The sequence below is a fragment of the Arvicola amphibius genome, chromosome 5, assembly GCF_903992535.2.
Source record: "Arvicola amphibius chromosome 5, mArvAmp1.2, whole genome shotgun sequence".
NCBI lineage: Eukaryota > Metazoa > Chordata > Mammalia > Rodentia > Cricetidae > Arvicola > Arvicola amphibius.
In genome coordinates this window covers 102,603,562-102,627,266 of record NC_052051.1, presented here as the reverse complement: position 1 = coordinate 102,627,266, position 23,705 = coordinate 102,603,562, and the positions used below count along the sequence as shown (strand labels likewise).

General features: G+C 45.8%; 1 protein-coding gene across 5 annotated transcripts in view; it reads right to left on the bottom strand.

Moving 5' to 3' along the window:
* Fhod3 (formin homology 2 domain containing 3) overlaps window positions 1-23,705 on the bottom strand; it is a 412,222-nt gene that overhangs the window by 191,606 nt on the left and 196,911 nt on the right. The gene's annotated exons all lie outside the window — the stretch shown is intronic.

Here is a 23,705-nt window from a genome sequence, read left to right as displayed (position 1 = left end):
GGTGCAATGAACTTAAGGAAAGGGGGTAGGGACAAACGACGCCCACTGGCAGCTCTTCCCACCTGAGGTGGCTTTTTTGTCAGGTATTTCGTCATAGCAGTAATAGGAGGAGGAACTAATGCAAGTTCTCAAAACTCAACAAGAACAATAATACAAAACACAAAACAATAAGTCTTGAAAGAAACACACGTTTCATTTTAAAAGTGGCAAAGTATATGAACAAGCATTTCACCCAAAGAAGACAGAGGGATGGCAAACAGAGGCACAAAGGGATGGCTCAAACTCATTTGTCACCAGGTAAATGTAAATGAGAACCCAAAGTTTTCATTGCTTCTCTGCTCACCTGGCAGAATGACCGAATTGGACTAACCACCTTATGTGGCGGAAGGATGCTATGGAGAAGTCACTGCAGAACTAACATACCACAACTACTGTGGAAATAAAAAGAGAAAATGAAAATAGGGATGGTGGGAGGCACAGCAGGGCAAGTAGGGATGGAGAGAGGCACAGCAGGGAAAACAGGGATGGAGAGAGGCACAGCAGGGCAAATAGGGATGGCAGAGGCACAGCAGGGAAACAGGGATGGTGGGAGGCACAGCAGGGAAAACAGGGATGGGGAGAGGCACAGCAGGGAAATTAGGGATGGCAGAGGCACAGCAGGGGAAGGCGGCAACTATGCAAGCCTGCTGACCCGGGTTCAATGCCCAGAGCCTGTGTAAATGGAAGGAGAGACCCATTCCACAAAGCTGCCCTGACCCTTGTGTACAGGATGATTCACATCCGCCCACACATGCGAGCCTGGGCACACACACAATAATAAAGATAAATAAACAAATAAATTTTAAAATAATATAGCCCTAATTCATGATTCAACCTTTCCCTCTTAGATATTTCCCACAGAGAAATTTGTCTTCACATAGGTACTTGTTACCAAATGCTCACAATAGCTTTATTCTGAAGAAGACAAAACTAGAAAGATAAAAATTCCATCAGCGTGTGAGCGGCTTAACCCTGGCATGTCTGCACAATGGGGGTGCTGCTCTTCTGTTACTCAGCTTTATGGGACTCAACAAAATATCCGAGAAAGCCAACTTAACAGAAAGATTTGTTTTGTTGCTTATGGTTTTCAGCATTTGCCTTGCTACTTTGGGCTGGTGGCAACACCGTGGACTGAGACACAGAAGTCCTGGTCACCAGAGACAGGAAGGGGCCATGATCCCAATATTCCCTTTGGGGCATGTATCCCAGAATTTCCTTCTCCTTGGCCCCACTATTTCTTCACGCACTGCAGGCCTTAGTCATGAGTTTGACACATCGGCCTTTAGGAAGACTCCAGAAACAATACAGCGGCAGCATCAAACAATGAATGACTAATAACCCACATTGGTACTGAATTGCTTTTAAAGGTCTTTTGAAAAAAGTCAGACTATAAAACATATCCTATATGATTGATTTATATTACAATTCTACACATACAAGCTAAGCTGTGGTGACAGAGATTTTCATGGTGTCTAGGGACGGAATGGAACATTGGGAACTAGTATGACCATGAGGGTACAACATGCAATGTTTTGGGGTGAGTGGCATCTCCATTAATCTTAATTTTAGTGATGGTTTTGCCTGTTTCTGCTCTTATCATTAACAGTTAAGTTGGCAAATAATTACCACCAATGCTTCCAAATATCAAGTTGCACATAACAAAAGGATTCTGCCACCCAACCACCCACCATAACAAATATCTTCTCCCCAGCGAAGCAGTTTAAAGGCTTTTCCCAGAGGAAGAAGGGTGACTGAGAAATTGATTTAAGTTGAAGCTTGCTGAGTATGTAAACAAACTTGTTTTGTTTTAAACTCTCACCGGAGCAAATTGCACTCCTCCCTCCCCTTAATTATCTCCCTGTCCCAGACTACAGGCTTCCGGAGGGCACTGGCCAGGGACTTCAGCCTTTCCAGCACCAACAATGACTGTGGTAAAGTCATAGGATGCCACCAGTTCCCTCCAACTCTGCTAAGCAGCTTCCCAAACTTCCCCAAGGATCCCTCCTTCCTTTGTTCTTCTTTCCTTTTCCTCAGCATTTGAGGGAACAGACAACTAAAGTTCTTGCACTTGGTTGAAAATGAGATGTTTTAACTCGGTGATGAATGTGTCTCTCGCAAAGAGAAAGGAAGCTCTTTCTGTTTTTGTAGGGGAAATCTCTCAGTCAGAAATGTTGGGAGGTTTGAAATAATGGCCTTTAATTCTCAAGAGTGGGTGGGTGGGTGGGTGGGTGGGGGCTTCAGGCTTTCTGGGCTCATAAAGCCTTAGATTTTACCTAGAAACAGCCCAAAATGGCAACTGCCCAAGCTTTAGTCTCTGCTCACCCAGGCCCTATCCTATCCCGTGTCTCCATAAAGATGTCACTACCCTCTATGTTGCCACACAGCATGGGAGTTCAGCTACCAACCTGGCTCCTGCAAGTAAAACAGAGAGGGAGCCTTTCCATCAATCTCATCTCGAAGAGGCAGGAAAAGCAGGTGTTTTACCCAGAGTCTACACTGCATAAGCAATATCAACATTACAGCCATTTCTCCTTTTGGGTTCTACACCAGTTTCCCCCAGCAGCATCAAAGACTCAGTGTGAAGCAGAAAGAGCATTCCAGATCAGATGTTCTATGATAATATTTTGGGTCTACTTATGGCACCTGGTAAATATTGTATCAAAACACAGCATATGCACACAGTGGGAACACATCAAATGCTCACAGTGGGAACACTGATAAACAAGCAAACACTCCATCCACCTAAATGGACTTGTGATCCAAAAGTCCAATTTTAAATCAATCATCTTGCCTCATCTTGTAGCAAAAGTACTTGAATGGCCATTCCACCACACTACTAGAGTACCATTCCTGGGACCACTGCAGAATAGAATTCACTTCCCAGATCATCTTAAGAATGCCATTGTCTGGGGAGAAAACAATAGCCCAACATCTGCAAAACTGCTGTCCTCCTGGGAAGCCCCACCTCTGAGAGCTTCTGAGGAGGTGGATGACCTCCACAGCTGTGCTCAAAGCTGCTACGAGATAGCCCAGATCAATCTTATGAAAGGAATATCAAAATTCTAAGTTGCAAATGGTAGGAGCTACTGTCATGGACCAGGAAACTAAGAGTAAATCCAGACACGAGGTGATTGTAGCCGAAGTCCCATGGAGCGCCGGGGTGGCAGGTGCTTCCCCGTGTGGGGAGCTGCCTTTGATGGTTACCAGTGAAGGTGAGCTGCAGCCTGAGGCTCCCACACTTACCCCTCCACAAGGAAAGCCTCCCCAACATACAGATTCGGCAGGAGTTCCATTCAGTGTTTGAAAGATGCTCTAGGTTTTGCGAGGCAGGTCCTCTCCAGCAAAGGGGGTTTCCATGGACACGCTCCGCAGCTGCTCACAAGAGGCTAGCCCTGCCCTAGCTTTCCCTGTGCTTATCTTTAACCAGGCACTTTAAAAGATGACATGTAAGGTTGTTCCTCATTCCCACAGGGCAAAGAGGGGAGGATTCGACAGTGGCTTTTCACTTAGAGAAGACAGCTCAGACGCCCTCTGCACTCTGCCTTTCCTGTCACCTAAACTGGGCAGAGCTGGGCTTCCAGGGGTCATAAGACAGAGAGGATTCAGAAGGAGAAGAAGGCGCTTTCCCAGCACACACATCAGAAACATGTATGCATACACAGGGAGGGAGACAGAACTTCTGGAAGTTAAAAATGCTCCCTCAGAAGGGCAATCATTTGGGAGGAGGAAGAAGAGTAGAAAGGGGGGTAGTGGGGGGCTAATGAGGTAGTAAATATAGACAAAGTAGGAAAAATTACAGGTGTGGGGAGTAATTAAAGATAAGCATCGTTGTGCTAATGTGCTCTCAGTCTACAGGCTACTGAGGGTCAGGAAAGATGTTTCTCCTCATACCCCACCCAGCCCCAGTGCAGCCTTTCCCACATTTGGGATGAACCTTCAGCTCTAGCCCCCTCCCTTTCTTTGGCAGATTGCCATCTCTCAGAGAAGCTTTCCTTGTCCACCGTACAGAAAACAGCTTTGGCCCATCTCACCCCACCACTCTCCATCCCCACACTCGGCCTTCACGGCAGTCACACAACCTGCCATTATCCATGACATCCTTTATCAGTTCCGTGTCTCACCTCAGGCCAACATGCAAAGTTCCACACGGCAGAAGCATACCTGTCCTATTTGTTACTGGATGCCCAAGTCCTGGCCCGCTGGACACAAAACGAACTTCTGTTGACCAAAAGGTAAAGCCTGGTGGGACTGGAGGAAGCAGAGGGAGGCGGCACGAAGAGAAGAGGAGACAGGGTGAGCACATGTAAACTGTGAATGCCGAGGCCTGAAGTCAACACATCAATGCCACAGACTCTGGTGTCACAAGCTATGAGCACCTTCCCATGGAGTCCTCGCCAACCGCCAGGTCTCAGACACGAGAAAGTGGTGTTGGAAACTTAATGTATCAAAGATTTAATCTAAATAAATTTGCTCACATTTGTACATATCACTTTGAAACCTCTCTATTTAAAAGCATCTAGATGGCGAGAAGCCATTGGTCTGCTCAGGCAAAATACTTGAGAAGAGGAGGCGGACGGGAGAGATTCCACCAGGAGGGGAGCCCAGTGCATGGCAGCCAAGCCCCAGCTTGCCCACACACACTCACCTGCCTTTCAGGTTTCTACCAAAACACGCTGGCCGGTCTGCCACCCTTCTTGGGTCTCTTCAGCTCTTTTCAGCCTGTGGCCCCGTTCCCAACTCACCCAAACTCCTGCCGAGTCCACGGGTGCTAAGGATCTAGTTGCCGTGTTCTGCAACTGCTGGACTGGCCAGTGACCTCACACTGAAAGCCACCTAGAGACGCAGACTGATTCATCAGGTCCAGGGAATGCCGGGGCTTAGGCCCCAATCATAAAGCATTACCCACAGACCAGAGGCAATTAACCAGGAAACAAACAAGAAGTAAAAAGGAAAGTTGACAGGCAGTGAGCAAGTGGCTGAGCAAGTAGCGTCTGGGCCCCCTCGTTAACAGCGCCGTGGGCTGGAGGAAGGAGGCTCAGCCAGGGAGGCTCAGCTGTAAAAGGAGCTGGCCGGTACCTCCTAGCTAACATGGCCTTTCCACCAGCATCCTCACAATGTTCTCGGCATCCCCATCTTCAGCAACACCTGCACCACCTGTTCCCTAGGCAGAGATGCTGCTGAACAACCCAGGAATCTCATCTTTTGTATTGCCTGTTTAACAAACACCTACTGTGTGCCAGAAGCCTATAAAAGACTGGAAAGCCATTTTATATGTTTCGTTTGAAGACTTAACTTGCTGCAGTAATGTTTCCCTATCCACCATTTCCCTATCCACCCAACTCTAGGGACAATTAATCGAAGTTTTAGACACACCGTACCCAGCTTACATCACAGGAGAGAGATGCAAAGCATGTTTGCCCGTAAACACTTTTAAGATGTGAAGTTATTCCAAATGCTAATTCAAAAAATATAGTGGACAAGTTTGGGGTTATTGAGTCCTTCATCACATTTTGTGTTGCACCCTGGTACTCATAGGGACCTCAGTTGAGCCAATATACTGCCTTCTTTGACTCCAACACAGTTCCCTGAATACCCCTGGCCAGTAGGCTTCAAAACCTTTGGAGCATTTGACAATTTTAATTTTCTTTATGGAGATTCCTCCATCCTAATCCCCACACCCTCAGCAATAGTAAGGGTTTCTCTTTTCCCACATCCTGGCCAGCATTTGATGTCCTTTGTTTTCCTGAAGACCAACCATTGTGACTGGTGCAAGGTGGACTCTCAATGCAGTTTTAATTTGCCTGATGGCTAAGAATGTTAAACCACTTTAAATATTTAAACTAAAAATAGAAACGCTTTATGACCTAGCTATATTACACTTTATTCTACTTTTTCCCCCTTGAGCTATGCAGCCTTGGATGGCCTAGAACTCACAAAGATCTGTCTACCTCTGCCTCCCAAGAGCTGGGACAAAAAGACGTGCAGCCACCATGCTCAGGGGCAGGATCCGCCACTTTAAATCCCGTCGCAGAGACACCTGCATGCCATGTTAACTGTTGCTCTAGTCACAGCCTGGGAGCCCATCAACTGATGGCCACTAAGAAGGAGGTGCCTCAACACAACGGAATTTTATTCTGGAGAATATATTAAGGTAAATGGCATAGACCAGTGTGGCATGCTTTCTCTCAGATTCAGGGCTTGGCTTCTAATTGTTATTTTTGTGGACATGAGTGTGGGCAAATGTCAGGAAATCAGGAAGTAGATCATGAGATGGGGAAAAGAAGCTTAAGAAGGATAGAGAGGGTGGAAGAACACATGAAAGACAGAACAGAGAATACTGAGGGGTGGGAGTGGGGTGGGAGGGCCAGGGAGATGGAGGAAGGGGAGCAGAAGCAACCAAAAACAAGTAAGTATGAAAATACACTAAAGAATCCTGATACTTTGTACGGTAATCTAAAAATAAAAATCATACATGCATGCACACACATACACACACACATACACCTAACCTAAAATATGCTTTTTTGTTCATTTTAGGCAGATTAAAATTTCTTCTTGGCTGTATGGGATCCAGTTAGGTCTGAAGGAAAACACCATTTAATTTAATTTTTTGGTCACAGAGTTCTCCACCAATGAGCTACTCTAAAAAGAAGAGTGTTAGGGTTTTCTGAACCAGCAGTGAGGTATATAAAGTACATATTTACTTGATATAAACTCTGTGTAATATATGTAATAATACATCAAGGAATTGGCTCACGCAATTATGAAGGCTTACATGTTCACCATCTGAAGGTTAAGCTGATGAGCCGGTGACCCAGGAAAGAGCTGATATAGAAATTCAGGGCCAAAGACTTTTGTACCAGAGACTCAGAAAAAACTCTAACCTCCTTTTCCTAAGGGCTGTTCATTGCAAAACTCCTTGCTCTGGAGAAACCCCAGCCTCACCAATGAAGGAAGGCAATCTGTTCGCTGACAGAACTGTTCGCTGAAGTCCACCCTTGGAAAGTTAGTCTCATCGAGACAGCATACTCATCTCTTTATGGTAACTCTCAGAAAAATGCTGAACCATGACTCTGAAAACATAGTCCAAACAAGTTGATGTGTAAAATTAACCATCATGTGACATGCACACACTCCCCTCTTACATTTGACTTCCACTTATACTAATTATGTTTTAAGTATAGTATTGCGAGATACTTTTTCTTGTGATACTGGTACCCCCTTACAATTCAGAAATCTGTAAAACCAGCTAACTGTTGTTATGGATTTGCTGCGGGTCCACAAACCAAGGTGGTTGCAGCGGGTCCCGGCAGCTTGTTGAGGGATCCCGGCAGGGCAGACAGTGGGTCATAACACTAACAGTTTATACCTTCATCCTTTGATGTACAGACTTTAAGTTTAGGAATTTATGGTCTAGATCCTGGAGAGATGGCTCAGTGGGTCAAGTGTCTGATGCACAAACATGCTGATGACCTGATTTCAGATCCCCAGCACCCATGTGAAAGCTGGGGATGGGAACATGCGTCTGCAGCCCATCGCTGGGGGCATGGAGACAGGAGGGCAGTTGGGAATGGGAGCATGTGTCTGCAGCCCATCGCTGGGGGCATGGAGGCAGGAGGGCAGCTGGGGATGGGAGCATGTGTCTGCAGCCCATCACTGGGGGCATGGAGGCAGGAGGGCAGCTGGGGATGGGAGCATGCGTCTGCAGCCCATTGCTGGGGGCATGGAGGCAGGAGGGCAGATGGGGATGGGAGCATGCGTCTGCAGCCCATTGCTGGGGGCATGGAGACAGACAGATACAAGGGGCTCAAGGGCCAGCCAGAGCAGAAAGCTCCAGGTTTATTGAAACCCAGGTCTCAAAAAGAGAAGTGAAGAATAACAGAGGACGGCATCCAACACCAACTCCCAATCTCCATACATGTACACATGAATGAGTATACCCACACATACATACGTGCACACAATCAGTAGTTTAAATATACCAATTCCTTTTTTTTTTCTTGGAGGATGCAAGAAAACTTTACTTTTTTTTTAAAGTAAAGCTTTGTTCCAGTGCAACTCCTTTTTAGCAAGGTGATTCAGAAACGACTCTACAGCATGGACGGGCTCACTGTGAGCCTTGTCAGTTTGGTTGCTCACCTTCCTGGACTTAGGGGGAGCTGGGAGGACCTTGGTCTTAACATAGTGAAGGGAACCCTGATGGCTCTTTGTCTTGGAGAGGGGTGGAGTGGGGGTATGGGTGGAAGGGAGGGGAGGGAAGGGGGAGGAGGAGGGAAGGAGATGGAAATCTTTAATAAAAAAATGAGGAAAAAAAAAGTGAGCACCCAGAAAGCACTAAATATGTATATGTAGACATATAATGTATACACATAAATAACATGACTGTATATGCAAATTATATATTACATAAAATATCTTGTTTTATATGTGTGTGTGTGTGCGCGCGCGCATTCATCCACAAAGTAAAAGATTAAAATCCATAAAATCTGACACAGATACCCACTGAAATGACCTCCCATTTTATTGTATTTTTAGAAACCAATAGCATTCAAAGGCTATAATTTTTCTTGAAAATTACTAGATATAAAGCTAATTTCTTCACTCCTTATAGTGGAAATCTGAGTTTGTCCATGAGAGAGACGTCTTTGCCTCTCTCTCCCTGCCATCTGGGAGATGCAGGACACTGAACCACGGAAACCCCATGAATTCTACTTCCTGTCTGACTCCAGTTCAGACCCAGCCCATTTCCACAGGGCGTGTCTCTGTGAAAGACAAGGACAGTGCTCACTACAAAGAGCCATGGGAAACCCATTAGAGCCACCCTCATTATAAATAGCCCTACCATGGCCTGCTGGCCCTTTAATTCCAGTGTTACCCAATGGAATCCAAATTCCCATCTGCAAATGAGCTTTGATGTGGGGACCGGACTGGCAAGGGTGCATACATGCAGGGAGGTTTCAGATGCGGCCACAGCCCTTCTACCTCTCCCTCAGGACAAGACGTGAGCGAAGGGCTCTTCCCGGGAGTGGAGCAGCAGCAGCAGCAGCATCAGAAGATCTTGAACTACTTAAAAGAAGGGCATTAATTTTCAGGATTCCAAAGGCAGATAATCCAGAGATTTAGTTCAGTTCAATTCTAGACTTCAATTCCAATTCTGCGCCACACAATGGCTGTAGGATTTAATTCCAACTTTTAAAAAGGTTAGACCTTAGACCTTAAAAGGCTTTAGGAAATCACAGATCTATAACCCTAACTTTGGAACAACTCCCCATAATCCTGGTGTCCTACAGACCCGACCCACGTTTGCCTGACCACACTCATTCACTTCCCAGTTCATTAGGGATGAGTAAACATACATTTCTATTTTATTTCTGATTTTTGTCACAAGCATTTCAAGTCCCCTCAAAAATGCATAGCAGTGACTCTTCACTAACAGGAACAGAACGAGAGAGGAACCTAATGTAGTTGCTGAGGGGTCGGCATGGAGAGGAAGGGAGAAGCCTGCTGGGAATAAATGGATGAGCTTTGCTCTGAGGGCTGGACCAGGGATGTCAGTGGATCAGCTATGGGCCGCCTCTTTAGCGCACCTTCCTTAAAATGCGCCTTGCTTTTCCAGCTCCCCTTTCTCCTCCTGCACCCTCCAGCCACTGTTGCCTGTGTCCACTTTGGTCATTTGCACCCCTGAGGAAGGAGAAGACACTGATACCATGAGCAGGCGGAGAGGCAGTGGAGTCAAATGACCTCACACATGCTGCCTTCCCTCCTTAGGCAAAGTCCCATCCAAGCTGAGTTCTGAGGTGCCTTTCACACCCTGAACCCCTTCTCCCAAGGTACATCTCAATGCTATGGAAACTCCAGGTTCAATACCCCAACTGCTGGCCACAGTGACGCCCAGTGTCTAAGCCCCTAGCATTTGTCTATGAGGCATTTATTCTGCAAACTAGCCTATATTCTCACTTTGTTCGCCAGGCTACCCTGACTCCTGGCAAGTAAGCCGGCATGGGAAACATCCTGGGAATGGCCCTACAAACCTGCCTAATGCTCCTGCCCACGCCACCCCACGCCCACAGTCCTGACGTGTGTCATCAAGGAATCTGCTTTGATCTGCAGAAAGCGCATTTGCTGGAACAACATAACATAGTAATGAAAGGGGTTGTGATTTAAATGCAGGCAACCTGAAGGCCGAAGTGGCCGGGAAGCCACTGGATCCTCGGGGCCCTCCCAGCTGTCACAGGCTTCTCCTCTAGGGCCACATCAGAGCCTGGTCTCTCCCAGGACTCACCCTCCATGGTCCAGCACTGCTTTCCATTCTGAGAGACTTCCCTATAACACCGCCCTCAAATCCTCACAACTTACTCAACTGCCTGGACATCGTATTCTACAGTGCAAGTCATCTTGCCCAGTTTAAGTTTCTCTAAATGGCACAGAGGAAAACAAATGGCCCATTTTGTGGTTTTGGTTAGGTCTGACCTACCTGGTAGTAAGTTTCTTTCATGCTGACCTAACCATCACCTTTGGTGTCCACCCTGGAAAGGGCCACTGGAATCCCCACTTTGGCCACTACAATTACCCCACAACCCCAGCACCCCAACAGGTATCACGTCTCCACTCACTACTGCAGGCCCACGTGAATCAGAGATAAGTCATGCCTGTTTCCTCTCTGGACAGTGACAGGAATATGGAGTCAGGGTCACGGGTGTTAGTCTGGGTACTTCCTACCCACCAGCCCTGGCTTTAACCTCTGAGCCTCTGTAGAGATTCATTGTGTCATCAGTATCTGTGAACTGTTCAAGCACACTCATAAAAGTTCCTTATCGGTTTCCTCAGCTGTGCATCACCGTCTGGATCCCACTCGTCTCTGACTAGAGAGCACAGAACAATGCTGGAGCGCAGAGCTCACCAGAAGCCAACAGACCACTACCTGCCTGCATTTCACCCGGAAGATGTTTAGTGCGGTTCACACTAATTGTAGGGAGCTGAGGCGGACCACAGAATAGATAGAATGCTAGGTGGAAGCTTAGTGGTCAGATAGATCTACTGGTCCTCGAGACACATAGACAGTGACAGAGCAGTATGGTGAGACAGCTGGAGACATGGCTTGTCCGTCAGGAGCACTTGCTGCTGTTCTAGAAGGACCAGAGTTCGATTCCCTGCATCCACATGGCAGCTCACAATTGTCTGTAACTTTAATTCTAGGGGATCTGGTGCCATCTTCTGGCATTCACAGGTACCAGACATGCATGTGGTGCATGGACATACATGCAGAAGAAACACCCACACATATAAAATTAATAGAAATGGCAACGCTTTGACTTCTTCCTTTCCAGTTTGTATCCCCTTGATCCCCTTTTGTTTTATTGCTCTAGCCAGAACTTCAAGCACTATGTTGAAGAGATATGGAGAGAGTGGACAGCCTTGTCGTGTTCCTGATTTTAGTGGAATCACTTTGAATTTCTCTCCACTTAATTTGATGTTGGCTGTTGGCTTGCTGTATATTGCTTTTATTATGTTTAGATACATTCCTTGTATCCCTGATCTCTCCAAGAACTTTATCATGAAGTGGTGTTGGATTTTGTCAAATGCTTTATCAGCATCTAATGAGATGATTATATGCTTTTGTTCCTTTCAGTTTATTTATATGGTGGCTTACATTGATAGATTTTCACATGTTGAATCATCTCTGCATCTCTGGGATAAAAAGCTGACTTGATCATAGTGGATAATTCTTTTGATGTGTTCTTAGATTCAGTTTGCCAGCATTTTATTGGATATTTTTTTCATCTATGTTCATGAGTGAGACTGGTCTGTAATTCTCTTTCTTTGTTGAGTCTTTGGTATCAGGGTAACTATAGCCTCATAAAAAGAGTTTGGCAATGTTCCTTCTGTTTCTATTCTCTGGACCACTTTGAGGGGTGTAGGTATTAGCTCTTCTTGGAAGTTCTGGTAGAATCCTACACTAAACCCATCTGGCCCTGGACTTTTTTTGGTTAGGAGGTTTTCGATGACAACTTCTATTTCCTTGCAGATTATAGGTCTAGTTAAATTGTTCACCTAGGAGCAAAGAGGTCAAGACCATGATGAGGACACCCACGGAAACCGTTTACCTGAGCTAATGGGAGCTCACTACCTACAGCCGGACAAGGAAGGAACCAGCGTAGGTTTAAAATAGTCCCTCTGAATGTGGGTGACAGTTGTGTGGCTGGGGTAGAATGAGGGGCCACTGGAAGTGGTACCAGGACTTATCCCTACTGCTTGTACTGGCTTTTAGGGAACCTATTCCCTTTGGATGGATACCTTGATCAACCTAGATATAGTAGGGAGGGCCTTGGACCTTCCCCAAAGCAATGTGCCTTGCCCTCTCTGGGGAATGGAGAGGGGATGGGAGGATAGGTAGAAGGAATGGGAGGAGGGAAGGGAGAGGGAACTGGAATTGGTGTACAAAATGAAAAAAGGTAGTTGGTTTTCTTTTTAAAAAATGAAATAAATTAAATAAAAATAAAATTAATTTAAGTGAATAAACAAACTAAAACATGGTGCAGCAAGGGTTTGCATAATCTTCCCCACCTGCCCCACAAGGGGACATCTGACAAAGCTGCTGTAAAAAGTCAGACCACAGATTTAATACTGTTACGATAGGCAATGCCTACACCATAGCATTTTGTCACGTGCAGGTTAATGTCTCTGTTCTCCATGGTTAAGATGGAGAGCTCATGGTTAAGAATATGCATCACTCTTAGAGACGACCAGAGTTGGGTTTCCAGCGCCCGCACAGACTGGCTCGCTACCACCTGTAACTCGAGTCCACTGAGATTCCATGCCCTCTTCTGGACTCCACAAGCACTTGCACTCCTCTACACAAACCTACACTCACGCACGCATATGCACATAATTAAAAATAAAACATGTTACCCAGGTGCAATTGTGCATGCCTTTAACCTCGGTCCTTGGGAAACAGAAACAGGTGGGTCTCTGAGCTTGAGGTCACTCTTGTATATAGCAAGTTCCAGGCTAGCAGTCTCAAACAACAAGTGAACAAAACTAAAATATGAAGAATCATGACATCACACAAAACCCACCTCATGTCACCCCCATCCACCACCTGCTTCTAGAACCCCTGGCTCGCATCTGTACAATACTGTTCTTCCAAGGACACCATACAAATGGTCTCTTACAATGTGTGACCTCTAGGCTTGACCTTTTACACCCAGAAAGCATCTGAGAGTCATCCAAGCTACAGGTGCCAACAGTTGACTGCTATTGACTGATGAACAGTAATGCATAGATGGATTTGCCACCATTTGCTTAACCATTCACCTGCTAAGGGACAAAGGGGTTGTTTTATTGAAGTCATCAGATTTTATGAGTTTTTCATTGTATTGATTTTGCTACTCATTTGATGTCTAAGGGGTATATAGGGATAGCCTCTCTTTCCTTTCTGCCATTAGTAAGTCTCTCTCTTTCTCTGTATAATTCCTACCAGAACCTTTAACTGCTGATTTGGAACAGCCAAATTCCCATTTCACTGATTTTCTTTCTTGCCATTGTTTTCATTGCCAATGACCCTGATTCTCAGCTTGGTTTTTTCCTTCTGTTTATTTTAGATTTACTTGGCTCATCTTTCTCCAGTTCCTGGACAAGGTAGCTGAAGGAAAATTTCAAAATTTTCCTATTTTCTAAATGGCTCTCTGTTTCCTCACTGGGTCTGATTTTACTGCATGCCACAAGCTACTGTGTTATATTTTTCTTATATGCCTTTTCATTCCATATTTTTAAACTGCCTCTTGAGAATGTCTTTAATCCATGAATCATATAGAAGAATATTGATTACTTTCCAAATGAACTGAGATTTTTTTTTGTTATCTTCCAGCTATTGGCTTCTAGTTTGAACCACTGTGGTTGGAGATCATACACTCTGAAGAGTTTCAGGTTGGGTATTTGTTTCTATAGGCACTGTCTCATTATGTAGCCCAGGCTGGCTTGGAACTTACTATATAGTCCAGACTGGCCTCAAACTCATGATCCTGCTGCCTTACCCTTCCAAGTGCTGGGATTACAGGCATGCACCAGTGCAGTATTAGTTCTTCTAAGCTCACTGAGTCTGCATTAACTAGTACTCAGTGTGCCTTGGTATGTTTTCTGGGCCTTAGAAAAGAACATGTATTCTGAATTCTTACACACTGCTGCTATGAATGTAAATTAATGCAGTCCATAGGGAAGTGAATATAGCAGAAAAAATGAAACTAAGTTACAAACACCTGGCAACACAACTACTACACGGTCCAGTTTTGCCACCCTAGGGAGATCCCCTTGGTAATCTAACTGTGTGTAATTCAGATCTGTGTGTTCACATTCTTGGCAAAACAGCTCCCAATAGTCAAGACACAGGCTCAGCCTACATGCATTCAACAGATGAATGGATAAAGAAACTGTGGTCTGTATACACAGACAATGGAGTTTCATTCTGTCATAAAAGAGAACAAAAATAAGTCACTTGCAGGAAAATGGGCAAAACTATCATGGTAAGTGAAAGACAGCATCAGGGAGACAAATATCACACTGTCTCTCACATGGGAGATGCAGGGAGACAGATATCACATTGTCTTTCACATGGGAGATGCAGGGTTGAGGACTGTGGGGGGCAGAGGGAAGCTAATTCAGGGCAGGGGAAGGTATAAGGGAGGGAAAGGGAAGAAGAGGTGGGGGACAGAGGAGGAGTAAGAACAAAGTTTGATATGCATGAGTGAGAAAGCTGTAATGAAACCTTCTGTTTTGTAAGCTAACTGAAGCAGCCATCATAAAGAAGAGATGATTAGGATAAAGAGCATGCATCCTGCTGCTGTTGGGTGGCGTGTTCTACACGTGTGTTGGCTCCTGGATAAGGACGTTAGTCACTTAGGTGGTGTTCTGGCCAGCTGTCCTGTCAGTTGTGAAGAGTAGGCTATTGACGTCTCCAGACATAACTGCTAACCTGTCTGTCTCTCTCTTTGGTTCCAGCGGTTTGTGCTCCACATGTCTGGTGGCTCTGTTGTTTGGTGCATGCATGCTTACAACTGCTATGGCTTCTAAGTGGTCTATCTCATCATCGTACAGTGTTGTCTGTCACCTTATTTCAGCTGTCGACAGTAAATGTTCCACCAGTTCGCTGGTCTCCTCTGCTGCTATCTCAGCCAGAAGACAAAGATACACCAGGTACAGGTGAAAGGCCAGGTTCCCTGTGTGGTGTCTACCGACTCCTGGGTAAACTAGGGGGATGCTGCATATACAGTGAGGAATGAGGTCCTTACTGGAGATCGTGAGGTCCAAAGTGGATCCCCCAGATGGCAGTGCCACGGACAATGCCCTAAACAGAGGGACTCTGACTGTAAACAAGCAGAAGCCTAAACCCAGCATGCCTCACGAGCCTCATTTCTGCTTAGCGGGGCAGCCACCACTCTCCTGATCTTCCTCGGCTACCTCAGACAAGAGCATCTAGTTCCAGATTAACTCGAATGGCCCGCCTCTTGCTCCAAGACCCCCACTCTGCTGACTATCATATAACATCTGCTTGCTTTCCCGCTGAGCTGCTGTCCTCCATTCCCACAGGCAGCCTGGCAACACGCTCATCCACCTAATAAACATCGCTTGCCATCCACGCAGTGGTCCAGTTTTGTAACCCTCACTTACGTTGGCCAGCATGGAAAACCATTCAGAGGTCGTCAAGTGTAGCAACAGAGAGACCCAGAGCAAGTGACAAGTGAAGGTATCAAAATCTGGGACGCTTGGGGTCCTTGCTCAACAGCAAATGTTAACAAAGAAGATTCTGACAACCTCACGGGGACTTAAGGCACAATGGCAGGAGCAGAGGCGTCTCCTCTGGAGTCAAGACGGGAGCCTCTGGAAAGAGCTGTATCCTAGTCACTATAGCCAAAACCCTAACTGTGCAGTAGCCAAGCAGTAAGCGGAAGCCAAGGTTGCAAACCACAAGGAGAGAGATGAGGGGTCTCACCTGAGGAGACCACAGCTACCTCAGGTTAACTCAGATCTGGACATTTCCATCAAGCTGCACTCTGGAACTCCAAGTTTGTTTTTTTTCTTTTTTTCCCTTTTTTGGTTTTCTTTCCTTTTTATTGTTATTTCTAGAAAAGGTTCCACTTGAAAAATCATGGTATTTCAGCTGAACTAAGGGGAAAAGGGAATATTTATTGGGCCAATTTGCCAGCATAGTGTGTCCCAACTGCCTGTGTTCCTGCAGTGCAGAACCTGGGGGTCACCCCTCAGGCAATGCTGCAAAGTGAAAAACCAGATGGGCCCTTCTTTCAGCCTTCTCTGGTCCTAATGAGGACAGCGCTAATGCTAGCTCAGGCTCTTAGGCCTCCAACAGGAACTTTCTGACCTCAGGGCAGCATGACAAAGGCAGGGCAGGGACAGGAAGCCCAAAGCTGGAGACAACAGGGAGAAGCACACAGTGGGACCCACCAGTACCGTCCTCCACAAGTGCTTACGGAGACACCTCAGATCATGGCTATTCTGTTAATTTGCCCATGACAAGAAAGCATCAAGACTTTCTTCCACAATTACACAAACACACAGAGCAATGCTTTAAAGTCCAATTGCCACAAAATTCATATGTAAGGGTGGTTACATTTAGATGAAACCATATTTGCATAAGACCACTACTGGTAAACGTGAGAGAGGAACTTTCCTAGCCAAGTCCATATACTGGGGGTTGGCAAAGGAGAGTCCAGGTGCCAAACCCAGCTTAGTCTACAAGCTAAGAGCGGTTTCCACAGATGAAGCATTGCAGGCAATTTGATGACAGGAAACAATTAATTCCAAATGAGTAAAATGTTATTGTCTCCAACTCGAATGCATGCATGTCATGACTAGACATGAGCTATGACAACACAGACTCAGGTATCATTTTTATATTTTGAGTTTGGCCAATAAAACCATTTGTGTGAATTTTCTCCTTCACTCTGGAAGTACCTACTCTAATTTCATATTTGCCTCTTGGAATGGGGTGGCTCAAATGTTTATGTCCTGGAATTCCACAGGCCAAGTCCGCTACCTTTGGCATAAATCTGCTAAAAAGAAGTGTTTGAAGTATTAAATTTGCTAAGCCATCATTCAAATAAAATATGATGATTTTAAATAACTAGTCATTAAAGTACAGTGAAATGACATTCAGCTCTTCTTGTGGTAACTTTCTAACTTAAACATGACAGGCAGATTCATTGAAATTATGCTGTAACTCATACTTCTCACTGTTGAGCAGGCAGATATACACTCACACATACACATGCATGCATGCACACACAGTGTTTCCATGTTCTACTAAATAAGATAATATAAGCAGAGACTGCTTTTTCCTTTCCTGGCTGCCCAGAACAGAATAATCACACAGAAACTATATTCATTTGAACACTGTTTGGCCAACAGCTTAGGCATATTCCTAGCTATCTCTTACATCTTAAATTAACCCATTACTATCAATCTGTGTATCCCCACAAGGGTGCCCTACCCATAAGGTTCTGGCATCTTTCTCCTTCAGCAACTCCATGGCAGCTCCTGACTCTGCCTTCTTTCTCCCTGCATTCAGGTTAGCTTTCCCACCTAGCTCTATTCTGCCCTGTCATAAGCCAAAGCAGTTTCTTTACTAACCAATGGTAATAAAACATATTCACAGCATACAGAGGGGAATCCTACATCAGGATAACATTGAACTTGAACAATGGATTCCCCTATGTGGCCTGCATTTTACTGATGATGATCTTTAAGCAGTCAGCTGGGGACACAGGGCCTGTTACCAGCCATGAGCCCTAGAGTCATAAAACCTGTGCACTTTGCTAAAGCTTCGTGTGGATGACAAGCAGGGGTTTCTACTCTTTGAGAGTGAAGCTGGAGACTTTACTTGAGTCACTGACCATCCCATCATGCTTTGCATGTGGCTCACATAGCCCAGCTTCTCTAAAGAAAAGTTTTGGTGGTTTGAAATGTGTTTGCTCATTACACTATTTTTTTAACTCTAAAAAGTGGGTTTCCTGAGATGACATGCTGTGGTTTGGAAGAAATAAGTAAGTAGATAAAGGAACATAGAAGAAAGAAAATGGAAGACACAGCCCAGCCTGGCAGGACTCCACCTCCCAACACCCACTTGGTGAGGAAACCTAGACAGATGTGACTAGATGCCATAGCTGGCATTTACAAGTTCCTCTCAGGGAAACTAGCCTCTGTCTTTTGTTAGGGAATGATGTAATGGTTGTTCTGTCTCTTTAAGAGACAAGCCACACCCATTCCCTCACTGCTTACAGCCTTAGTCTCTCTTCTCCATCTTCCTCTTGGAGAGGCAGCTTGGGTCTCTCTTCCCTCCCTCCCTCCCTCTATCTTTCCCTCTCTCTTTCTCTCTCTCTCCTGCCCTTCTCCCTTCCCTTCCATAACCACTAAATAAATATCCAACCACACTCTACATGGTGTGCCTATCTGTCTGTCTCTCACCCGCCACCCACATGGCTCGCCACTGGGGACCAGCCACCTTTGGAGACCTGCCACGTGGTTTCCTGCACCAGCCCTGACTGGAACTGACTGCTCTCAGGACCCACTGCCCACTACTTGCCACTGCCAGGGATTCTGCAACAAGCTACTTGGAGATCCCCAGCAATTTTTAATAATCTATTACATTGGTGCCCTATTTTTTTTTTCACTAAATTCCTCTGTTGACTGTTGTATGTGTGTTTTATGCAGTGGCATACCTTTGGTAGGGCCCACCAAGAGCATCCACTTTCCCCAATTCCTGTTCACTCTCTGTGTGTTCATACATGTAACTTAAATCTACCTACACTTAATGTTATAATTGTTCATTACATCTCATTTCAGACTACAAGAACAATAAGTCTCACGTTTTAAACTGGTATGTACTTTTAAGTCTCTTACAAAATACTTTATATTTAATGCCAAGGAGTCAGGCTGGGCAGAGTGACACAGAGGAAGGCTCCAAGAGGAGCTAGCCCATGGGTAAACTAGACTAGGTGGAGGGAGCCTGATTCAGGACACTGTCTGCAGATCAGAGGGGCAAGAGCTTCTCCACACTCCAGACATTCCCATTTTGGAAATGTTTCCTGACCTCCTCGTGGTCTGTAACCTGCTCATGCAAGTCAAGTCATTTCTGCATCCATTCCAGGTGCCCTTTGTGACTATCATCAAGTGCCTGGGAGAGCAATGTGATCACAGCTGTTGGGGTGCCACATGTGTCCTGGAGGTGTTCTGTCCCTCCTAGTATCCAAGATGCACTTTGCAGGGACTTGGGGACAAAGGGGTGTTGTTTGGTCTGTTGTCTTTGGTCCTTTGGCAAAGCCCAAGGTGGGGACGTGTGACAGAGAAAGATGCTAACACCTTATGATGTCCAACAAATAAAAGGAGAAAAAAGGGGGGGGGGCAAAACCCCCTCCAAGACCACATATCTAATAACTAACTTTCTCCAGTTAGATCCCACCTCTTAACACTTACATTACTTCCCAGGACAGCCATGGCCAGGGATACTAGGCACAGCAAATCCTTGACATGTGGGCATTTGAGGAATATTTAATAGCCAAACTATAGCATTATGGTCCCTCGTTCACAGTCACAAAAACAAGTAGTCATATTGTTGTTCTAGGCACAGAGGACATTTGGCTGAACAAAAGAGGTAATACCAAAAAGTCTATCACTAAGTCACATGGTTATGCAGAGTCCTACAAAGCAAAAAGCAAGAGAGAGTAGGATAGTGAGTAGGTGCTATTTGTCAATAAAGGAAAAAAGTCACACAAGAACAATGTTGCTTAAGTTCATCAGTAGATAGAAATAATAAACATAAAGTTTTGTGTAATACCTTTTTAAAGTTTAAGATATTTTAAATGAATTTATTAAACATACTTGATAAGAGACATAATTATAAAAAATTATGTATTAGTATTTGTCTGTGCTTGCTTGCCTATATGTGCCACACATGTGTACAGATGACCCCAGGAAGTCAAAAGAGGGTGTCAGTTACAGGCGGTGGTAAGTATCAACTTGGAACTGACCCAGAACATCTGCAAGTACAATATGTGCTTTAACCACGGAGCCATCTCTCAAGCCGCATAAGAGGCATTATTTACAGAATTAACAGACGTCTTCTACCTTAAAGACAGCCCAATGCTTATGAGATCATATATCCCTACCCCACCCAACACGACTGAACCTTCCCACTCTGTAAGACTGGTCTCTTTCAAGGAGCAGAGGTTCTCAAGGTCAAGGGTGATATTCCAGGAACCCAGACCCTCCCAGAGCAGGGTCTACTGCTCCAGAGCCCAGTGGGAAACCCAGTCAAGATCTGGATACTGACGCTGATGACCAACATCCTGTGGCACTAGATACAGCCTTTTCAGGCCTGAGGCCACCTCAGCCTCTTGGTATTCTTAAAACACATGTATATGAGAAAAACTCCCCTCAAGCCTCTTGTCTCTTTAGTTCTTCAGTGAAAAGGAAAATGAGGAAAAAACATGAATTCTCCAACAGACCTTCCTGCTACAGAAATAAGTAACCTAAAGCAGACTGCTCCCAAATCTTAATGATGAGAACACTCAGAAGAAGCCTGGCTGCCCTACTGCCATACAGGGCATGCCGACAGCGGGCAAGAAACACCAGACAAACTCAATGGCAAGATTTTCAACCATCTGATAAGGACATTCTACTTGAACCCATCTGTCTTGAAAGTTGCCCTATTTCTAGAACCACAAAAGCTTGCATCAATGGACCATATGCACACTGTTCCACTCCATGCAGAGAAACACCATGCAGAATCAGCACACACATTGCCAAGGGCTACCTATAAAACACAGTGGCAGAAAGAGACTATGTGCTCTCTGGACACCCTTTTTAATAGCAAAGTTAGTAAGGTTTGTCTGACGTCCCCCTGGGACACTGAGCTTTTAGCCAGCATTTATTCCGTCCTGCCTAGCTAAGACCAATCCATCATCAGGGGGTTTGTATAAAGAAGTGAGGTAGCCGGAATTCTGCCCGGCACACTGGCAGCAAGCAGTTTGCAGGGATAGGTGTGATAACGGACCCCAGCCAGATGCCTGAGGACTACAGGAGTTGTAGCATGATGTCAACTTTTTCAGCACTCAAAACCCTCCAAGTATAATCTGATAAAACAGCCAAGTAAGAATTTTAATTGACAGGAAACTCATGGCATTTAATGGTGTGTGTAGGGTGCTGGCTTTGGAGAGAGCTCCTGAGCACATGAGATCACTCTTTGCCCAGAGGACCACGCAGGAGGTCTTCCGATGTTATCTGAGGCTGAAAGAGAAGGGGGGGAGGTGAAGCAGGACACCAGCCCAGACCCCCCAGGTGAAGGATATGCAACTCGCAGCATGAGGGGTTCAGCCAATTCCCCACTTGCTCTTTGGGTCTCGCAGCACTGTGCCCTTTGCACAGGAAAGAGAGTGAACAGCAGGAAGGCCGACTCTATCCCCAGATACCTGGGGCCTTATGATCAGGAACACAGAGCACTCTGCTCCTGGCAGTCCATTCCAAATGCCCAGAATCACCCAATTATTTCAGTCTCCTGTGTGGCAGCCTGAAAGGGATGAGCCGAGAACACTAAGACACCATGGCCTCCTCTTCACATGTACAAACATGCTGCCTGTGGTGTGCTCGTATCACGGGAGTCTGATTTGAAGACTTCTCTGGCTTCGCCTTGTACCAAGGTCTGTCCTCTTAATGACATCCCTGGCTCACAAACCCTGGTGGCTTCCTTCACTGAGGAATCCACCATATTCCGGGAACTATATGAAGTTCTGCTCAGAACAGGACATGGAGGGTCTAGGCGTTAATAAGAAAAGGGTGTGGTCCTCAGAGATGGAATCACCTTGTCAAGGAGACTGACAGTCATGGGGACGGTAGTGGCTAATTTTACCTGTCAGCCTGGCTAAAACCCAAGCAGCTGGGCACACCTATGAAGGATTTTCTTAATGGGATCAACTGAGGGGAGAAGACCCACCCTAAATCTGGATCATTTGAGGTCAGAAGACACTGCCTAAATCTGCGGCACACCTTCCGGTGGCAGCCTGCCTGAAAGGATAAGGGGAAAGGAAGGTTTTGTGTTCAGTCGGATTGTCCTCACTCTCCCTGGATTGATCTGTCCTGTTCTTGAGGCATTCCTTCATGAGTATTAGAACCTCTTTCTTCAAGATTCCTATGTAGACTGAAGACCAGAATTCCCTGGGGCTTCAGCATCACATCAGGATTGTTGGGACATCCATACTCATGAACTTAACACCTACCAAATCTTTGGGCTTTCTGTTGGGAGAAATCCACTGTTGAACTAGCTGGGCCACAGCCTGTAAGCCTCTCTAATAAAATTTCTATATCCATTCTCATCCCCCCCTCTCTCTCCCCAGTGTGTCTCTCTGTCTCTCCTTTTCCCTCCCTCTCCTTCCCTCCCTCTCCTTCCCTCCCTCTCCTTCCCTCCCTCCCTCTCCTTCCCTCCCTCTCTCTCTCCCCTTCTTTCTCTCCCCCTCTCTTTCTAGCTCGGTTTCTTTTGGAGAACCCTGACGAATACAGATACCCTGTGAAATGGGAACAATCACACAGCACAAGAGCGTCCAGGAAGAGCTCCGCTGAAGGGACGCCATCGGAAGGGCGGCACAAAGGGTAGAAAGATATCCTACAGTAAGCTATGGCAGTGGAAGAGTCAGCACATAGAGCTAAAGACCGAGCATATGGGAGATCACAGAATGGCCATGCAGCTCAGCCTCAGATGCCACAAACACAGAGCCAGGAGGATGTGATGTCCTGCCATGGTGGTGGCATAAGTATCTTCTCACTTCCACCACCACATGCCTGGTCAATACGCATGTCCCATGAAGGCCTGCATGCTATAGATAATTTGTACCCATACTAGGACCTTCAGGGGCCATCACTGCACACTAATGTCTCTGACCCAAAGAGGGACAGCACAATAACCAGAAAGGGACAGAACAATGGCTCATGAAGCTCCTCTATGGTCACTCTGGTCAGCAACCGAATAAGAAACAACACCTAGCCATTTCTCTCTGCAGTGTCTTGCAGCAGTGCAAGGCTGACTCTGGATCACAGGGCTGCAAAGACAAAAGCAAGCAGAGCCCCGGCTGTTTTAGCCAAGAAACCCATTAGGTTACAGGGCAGGTTTAGAGAACACATTCTCATAGCCTGCTGCACAGTGGGTGATGGCCACAGGCATGGGAGTAGTCTCTTAATTCAATCCCTTGTTATTTAGAACTTGTGCTAATTTCTCATGCATGACTAATCAGAATCTTAGGTGAGATGATGTTTTAATGCTACCCTGGGAATTGTGGTTCATGTTGATTTTCAACTTGACAGGCTCTAAACTCATTGAAGAGACAGCCTCCGGCATGTCTGTCAGGGTTCCATGAGGTGGGAAGACCCATCCTCAATGAGAGCAGCATAATCTGAAGGGTTGGGATTCTAGACAGAAGAAAGACGACGAAGTGTACAGAGTAGCAGCCGTGACTTTCTCCTTCTTGATGGTAGGTGAAATGGGCCAGCTGTCTCTTGCTCCGGCCACCATGCTTTCCTGGACTGCATTCCTTAGGACAGTAAGCCTAAACAGAGCCTCCCTTCCTTCAGTTCCTTCAAACACTTCTGTCAGGTCAGAAGATATAGATATA